The sequence below is a fragment of the Petaurus breviceps genome, unplaced genomic scaffold, assembly GCF_028583685.1.
Source record: "Petaurus breviceps papuanus isolate PSGF00001 unplaced genomic scaffold, PetGlider_PUasm1.0 186, whole genome shotgun sequence".
Classification (NCBI taxonomy): Eukaryota; Metazoa; Chordata; class Mammalia; order Diprotodontia; family Petauridae; genus Petaurus; species Petaurus breviceps.
Genome location: NW_027185798.1, coordinates 10,030,248 through 10,037,841, shown reverse-complemented (window position 1 = coordinate 10,037,841; position 7,594 = coordinate 10,030,248). Strand labels below are relative to the sequence as shown.

The 7,594-nt window shown below is 42.5% G+C and overlaps 1 long non-coding RNA gene across 1 annotated transcript in view; it reads right to left on the bottom strand.

Moving 5' to 3' along the window:
- The window catches only part of LOC138162080 (uncharacterized), a 2,045-nt gene extending 849 nt beyond the window's left edge, over nt 1-1,196 (bottom strand). The window contains exons 1-2 of the long non-coding RNA XR_011168533.1: nt 706-1,196; nt 1-191 (exon numbers count right to left, since the gene is read on the bottom strand). The exon at nt 1-191 is cut by the window's left edge and continues 849 nt beyond it. This is a non-coding gene — a long non-coding RNA (uncharacterized lncRNA). The remainder of the gene's footprint in view (nt 192-705) is intronic.
- Nucleotides 1,197-7,594: the final 6,398 nt, after the last annotated feature.

Here is a 7,594-nt window from a genome sequence, read left to right as displayed (position 1 = left end):
TGATGATGATGATGATGATGATGATGATGATGATGATGATGATGATGGAGATGATGATTGATGATGATGGATGATGATTGATGATGATGGATGATGATGATGGTGATGGAGATGATGATGATGATGGTGATGATGATGATTAAATTGAAGCCTGGAAAGATTTTGTGGCTGTCTTTTTCTTAACAGTTGTTCTAATTTAATGGGAAATGAGAGATGGAATAACTCAGAGAAATTGCTGGTAGACCAATAGATTCATAAAACTGGTGTGAGGATGGCATTAATGAAAGAATGAGGCATGCCCCTTCCTATGATGGCACCCTAGGGCAAAGCCCCACCTGACCTCTGCTAGTTATGGCTCATAGGGAGAGAAGTAGGAAGAGGTATGTTTTTTTCCACCTAGCATGAAAGTGACCTTCTTACAAAGAGCACCACCACCTGCCCTGCTCCCACCAAAAAAAATCTCTTTCAAATCCCTGTAGGGTGTCCTCATTTCACACCTCATTCCATTGAACCCTCATAAGATACTGAAAATAGATCTCGAAGTGTTCGGTTCTGCAGGGACGAGGACCATCCCCATAGTGACTTGCTGCTCTATTTGCCTCTAGCCCACCTTCGCCCCCCACCCTCCATAGGTCCTCTTAGCACTCCTCCCTCTATAATTCCTCCAGGGCCCTGCCTCAAAAGCCAGAAGACAAAGATTCTTACCCAAATACAGCAATCATTGGGACTTTCTTGGGATCAAAGGCCATTGCCCAGGCATGAAGTGATCCCCTCTTAATGAATGAGTCAGCTGGCTAGCCAGGGCATTATTCCAGGGTTGTTTTTGGCCTCTGGATTGTTTTCTAATGTACCACAAGACAGTCTCTACTTCTAAGGCCAGATAATCTGCTACCACTCCCTCCATAGCCCTCTGATTGAAGTCCTGGTTATCATAGGGCATTTCATCTGCTGTTGGAGCAGGGAGTGAGGCCTCACTCTTCATGGCTTTGCCATTTGCCCCTGATTTATCTCAGCAGAAAAAATGTGTCAAAGGCTCCCATTGGCACAGAAACAGAGACAGCTGCTTGAGTTGAGGGGGGAAGCTGGGTAGTGGTGTCCAATGGCAAGAAAGTCTGCAGTTAATCAGCTCTTACTTGGACCCCGGGCATCTCTCTGCAATCAATAAACATTCTAGAACAAAGTCTTGTGGAATGCGGCTCCAGCTTCAAAGGGTCTTTTGGAAAGTACAAGATGAAGTGATTTGGAATGATTACCATACCCCTGGATCAGATTGAACTCCCTGGAAAAAAACAAGATGCTTTTCCTCTTCTGAACAGGACATTCTTCCCTACACAACTAAGACTGAGATTAGATCCTGTCCTTTATTACTCAATGACGATTCCCAGGGGTTTTTCATCTCTATCTGAGGGTGAGAAGCTTGTCTTCACCTTTGGAGCCCTTGGGGTGACTAGCCCAGGGCCGGACTCTTAGCAGGAGCTCAGTAAATAATTGTTCACATTTCTGTGGTGCCTTCAGGTGTAGCAAACAAATGATGATTGAGAAAGAACTTGGAGGAATTTCAGAGGCCTGATGGTCTATTCATTTCACAGAAAACTGAAGAGGAGAGTGAGTCACCCAGGGTCACAAAGCTAGTAAGTGTCCAACTCTTACCTTCCAGACCATAATTCCAGTGCTCTAACTACCATACCTCACTGCCTCAATGATGAGGAAAGAGCAGTGGCTGTAGTGGTCAGCCCTGTGGAGCTGCATACATGTCTCCCAGTATGTATGCTAGGAGACGCTTTACGAAGTCATTTTTTAGTTATGTCTGACTCTCCATGACCCCATTTGGGGTTTTCTTGGCAAAAAGACTGGAGTGGTTTGCCCTTCTCCAGCTTGTTTGACAGAGGAGAAAACTGAGGCAAATGGAGTTATGACTTGACCAGGGTCATACAGCTAGTAAGTGACAGGTCAATTTCCAACTCAGGTCTTCCTGACTCCAGGTCTGGCTCCATAACCACTGTGCTGCCCTGCTGGGAGGCTTAGCAATCAACAGAACTGCCATTGATTGAGCTGCTGAACTCTGAAGGTATCCCATGTTCTTTTAATCAGTAATCAGTGCAAGTGGTAATAGGGTACCATGTTTCTTCAGTCTCAGCAAGGAGTAAGAGTGGATAGAGCACTGGGCTGGAATCAAGAAGTTCTGAGTTCAAATCCAACCTTGCACACTTATCAGCTGTGTTACTCCAGACAAGTCATTTATCCTCCGCCTGCCTCAGTTTCCTCAACAATAAAATGGGGATAATAATAGCACCTACCTCCCAGGGTCGTTGTGAGGACCCAGTGAGATCCTATATTGTAAAAAGTGCTTCACAGTGCCTGGGACATAGTAGACACTCAATAAAGTGCTTGTTTCCTTCTTCGAGATGATTCTTCCAAAATTATTCCTCTTAAATGAGGTTTTGAATATTCTTCTTCTTAAGTGAACTTTTGAATAGAAACACAGGGTCCTGGATCTAGGAAGGGACTATAGAGGTAGAGGCCATGTCCCTCATTTTATAAAGGAAGAAACTGACCTCCAGAGAGGTTAAGTGAGCCAAGCTCATGACCCAGAGTCATGTAGGTAGTAAATACAGAGACATGTACGTAGCCATGAGGCATGGAGGACAGAGGTGTGATTGGTGAAAGGATGGACCCCAGCAGCAACACCTGATGGGTTTTCTCTACAACAAATCTTTCTGTATATCGGTGCCCTGTATGACAGAGGTCTGAAATAAACCATTTTTCTAGGCCATCAAATGAATTCCCACTTCCAGAGTTCCACAACCTTCTCAAAGGAAAACCTACAAACTTCTTGACTGTCCTGTCTCCATTTCCCATCCCTGTGTCACCCAAGACCAAAACTCCCTTCCCTGGTCAATAATAGAGGTGTACTCTCCCATGAACAGAACCAGGACTGGTTGGAGTATTTGCATGGCCAGCACCTATCACAGTGCCTGACATAGAGTAGCTAAGAAATAATTTTTTTATTCCTTCATTGTTCATCTATTCACTCTGTGTTCATTCCTTCATAATCCATTTGTTTATTCATGGTAACTCCTTGAGGGCAGGGAATTGCTTATTTTGGCTTTCCTTTGGATCCCCAGGGCAGAGCATGGTGTTTGGCACACAGCAGCCACTCAGGAATTCAGAGCCTAAGGTTGGGTGGAGGGTGGGGTAGAGAAAGGAAGGGAAGGACAAGTTTCTGATGGTCACTGAGGGACATTATCAGAACAAGAAACATTGGGATACAAGAGTAGATTATGCCATGACCCCCAAGGAATGAACCACAGGATCACAAGGTTCACATTTTCCTTCATTTCTTTCCTCTCTTTCATGTTCTCTGCAGCTTTATTCTGAATCTACTTAATTAACAATAATGATCATTGACATTTGAATGGCACTTTATAGTTACAAGGCCCTCAGCATATCTTATCTCATTTGCTTCTCACAACAGCCCTGTGAGTTACATATCCCAAGGATTATGTTTCCATAACACACAACTAGACTGAGGCTTAGAAGACTGAGTAGTTTAGAACAATAGGGCTCTTACTCTAAGTCTGGAAGCAAGCTCAGAGGCCACCTAGTCTGCTCTAAAGAGGGGAAGTGACTATCCCCATGTGATAAGGGCACTAAGCTTAAGGGTAGGACTCGAACACAAGCTCTCTCCTAAATTCACTCAGGGTCCTTTCCTCCCCCATGCTCATCCCTCTGGAATTCTATCATTTTCCTTGGGTATCGACATGGATTGGAGGATGTGAAGCATAATGAGTAGGAGCTGACTTTAGAACCGGGAAGACCTGTATTCATGTCTCTCTTCTGATCATGTCTGTATGATCCCAGTCACAAAGTTTAGTCGATTTTTAGCCATATCTGACTCTTCATGACCCAATTTGAAGCTTTCTTGGCGAAGATACTGGAGTGATTTGCCATTTACTTCTCCAGATCATTTTACAAATGAGAAAACTGCAACAAAGAGGGTTAAGTGACTTGCCCAAGGTCACACAACTAGTGAGTGTCTGAAGTTGGATTTGAACTAAGGTCTTCCTGACTCAGGCCATTCTACACACTATAGCACCACTGCCCTAAACAAATAACCCTAAGCAAATCAATCAGATTCTCTGTACCCTGGGTACAGACATAATTGGTGGGGCAATGTATAGAGTGCTGTGCCTGGTCAGAAAGACCAGAGTTCAATCTGACCTCAGACACTTACTAGCTGTGTGACCCTGAGAAAATCATTTAACTTAAGTCAGCTTCAGTTTCCCCAACTGTAAGATCGGAGTAATCAGAGCACCTACCTCACGGTGGTATTGTGAGGATCAAATGAGACATTGCCCAAAGTGTTTGGCACAGAGCCTGGCATGTAGCATACACTACAGATGCTTATTCCCTTCTCCCCTAGTCTGCCTCCATTCTGAGTGATGGACTAAGCCTATAAGTTGCCAAACAGGTGCCAATCTGCATTTGTGCAAACCAACAAACAAGAAGACTGGATGAAGTATAGGAAAAGGGACCCCGTCCATTTCATAGCCAAGTCCACCAGAGCTCTGATCAGGGTAGCTTAGGCTGCCTTTATGTCCCACAGTGTTTAACCTTAATTTATCTTCATTTTAATATCATATCAAGTGAAGGACGCCCTTGTAAAGCACCAGCACATCCTTTAAACTTAGAGAAATAATTTCCCTGGTCCCAGAGCAATGAAACATTGCCAAAGCCAGCCTGGAGACCAAAAGGAAAATTTCTGCAGAGGTTAAATAAATTAGAGCACAAGGTAGATAAGTACTTTCATTATCCTATTGACCAGAACAATTCACAGCCATTAAGATGGGGGACTGCCACATCTCCCACCTAAGACAGTTTACCAAAAGGTGACATGTTACAGAATAGGATTCAACTAAGCAGTCTATGAGCATTTATTAAAGGCTAAGTCACCATGATAAGCATTATGAGTACAAAGGAAAAAGTGATGCAGGTCCTGCCCTCAAAAAAGCTCACATTGTATGCACTAGTATGCCCACATACAATAATAAACCATTGCTTATCAGGAGTCATAATTTATATTTGGAAGTTGAGTCAGTGAGAAAGTATGTGAGTATAAGGAACGTACTGTGTGCCCAACCTCAATGTGTAATGTGTAATGAGGGGTATATAAATTGTAGGGTGGCATGCCTACTCTCAAGGAGCTGTTTTAAGAAGCAATGCAAACGAATGGGGGAAAATGTTGGACCTGAAGTCAAGGAGAATCATTCTGCCCCAAATACTGCCTTTGACATTTGATAGCTTTGTGGACAAGAAGCTTTATCTCCAGAAGCCTCAGTTTCCTCATCTGCTTAAAAAAAAGGTCAGACTCAATGGTCTTTGCGGTCTCTTCCAGCTCTTTATCTAGGCTCTAAGCATAATCTATACAGGGAGAGCATTGCCAACAATAGAACCAAAGCATTGATCATCGGGTCTTATACTTATAGATGGAGAAGAACCAAGGGATCACTGATTCTAAGGCCTTCATCTTAAAGATGAAGAAAGAGAGATTAAACACTTTGTTCAAGGTCCTACTTCCAGAAACTGTCTGAAGAAAAGTTTGAACCCAGGTTCTTTGACTCCAAATCCAGTGTTTCTTGACTGGAATGATTGGAAACTACCAATGCTCCCATTTCTGAACTCCTTCAAAGAAAGGTTGTGGAAGTCAGCCACATCCTAGATATACCCTTCTAGAGGGCACAGAGCAGAAACCCATATAGTCCCACTGCCTGGAAGTGAATGGGAAGAGAAAACCTCCCAGTTTTCTTAGGGAAACTGCAGGGGACCCAGTCTAATGTTTACTTCTGAGGTCAGTTTTTCTCTTGTATAATATTAGCCTGCCAAAGGGCAACAGTGAGGAGCGTACAATATGTACCGCTATGGTCTTTCATTTATTGACCGAGAGTTTATACTCATTGCCAACACTTTTCAAGATCCTTCTTCGAAGTATCACGTGCACTTACATAAATCATGAGGGTATCTTTGATTCTGGGGAACATGGAAGCAGATAAAATGGAATTCCTTTAAAATGAGAGCAGCTTGGGAGCAAGATAATAGTGTTTAGAGCTGGAGAGAGTCATCACGGATCACTAAGTGCAACCCTTTTGTTTTACAGTTGAGGAAACTAATTAATGGCTGAAGGTATCAAGTGACTTATCCAATGTCCCACAGGTAGCAAGCGGCAAGTCCAGGATCTTGACCTAAATCTCCTGATACCATATACAATATTTCTCTACTAAACCAAAATCCCTCTCTCCTTATAGGTTAAAATTGTCAATATGTCATTAATAAAAAGTAGATTTGATCTAGATATAAAGAACTACTTCTCAATCATTGGTGACTTGGGTGTCTAGTCAGCAGCCTTTGAATCTTGGAGTCTGTAAACTACATAAAGGTACAGCCTGTCTCTTATTTTTCTTCGTACCTATCTCGGACCTAACAGTGCTCTATATACAGTAGGCACTTAATAAGTGACAAGCACTTATATCATGCTTTAAGTTTGCAAAACATTTTACATTTATTATGTCATTTTGTCCTCACAACAACCCTGAGAGGTATGTGCTATTATTATCCCCATTTTACAGATGAGAAAACTAAGGCAGAAAGAAAATAAGTGGCAGTTAGTGTCTGGGGCAGTATTCGAATTTATATTCTCCTGACTCCTTGTCCAGCATTCTACACCCTATTCCAGAATACAGTTTATTTGTTGTTGGGGAACAGGAGAGGAGACATAATATAATGTAAAATTCTTCACAAACTTTAAATCACAGTAACAATGTCAGCTGTTATTACTATTATCCCTGAATCTAGTGTAAAGTATGGCTCAGTCTCAGGCAACGTTGGCAGGTGGCCAATACTTGGGAGAAAACCAAGCTAAAAATCCTGTAAATGGCACAAAACATCATGGAAACAAAATCACTGGGAAGGAAAAAAAAATTAAATCCTTGTAACATGAAAGCAGTTATCAATGCTAAAAAATAAAGCCTCCTCTGTGGGCTAACTACGAGCTGGAGAGGAAAAGGTGGGGTGGGGAACTGTAGCCAGCACTTCATGAATTCCCAAGGTAAGAGCTGCTCAGTGAAAAGATTAACTATTCTCTATCTCAATAGACTTTTGCCCCCATTGGGGATGTACCTGCCTTCCTTAGAATAAAGTTACTTGGCCTTACAGTATACCTGCCTGCATGTACACCCCAAGAAGCCAGTGTAGTTTCTTCCTTAGCCTCTGTCATTTCCAAAGCTGTATCATTTAACTTTTCCACTGGCTTCTCCATCTCCATATCAATAATTTTGTAAAGTTCATGACTTAATGAATCAAGGATCCTAACACCTATGAAAAGTGGGGGAATCCCAAAGTTTAAATCTCTTCCTAAAAGAGACTGGCTATTGTTAAAACTCAGGCATGGAAAAGAGAAAAATAATCACTGAAGTCTCCCCATGAGAACTCATGGTCTTGGTGAACACCAAATTTAAAATGTAGAATCCAAATTTGGAGTTGAAAGGGACCTTAGAAGCTTCTCTCTCTCTCTCTCTCTCTCTCTCTCTCTCTCTCTCTC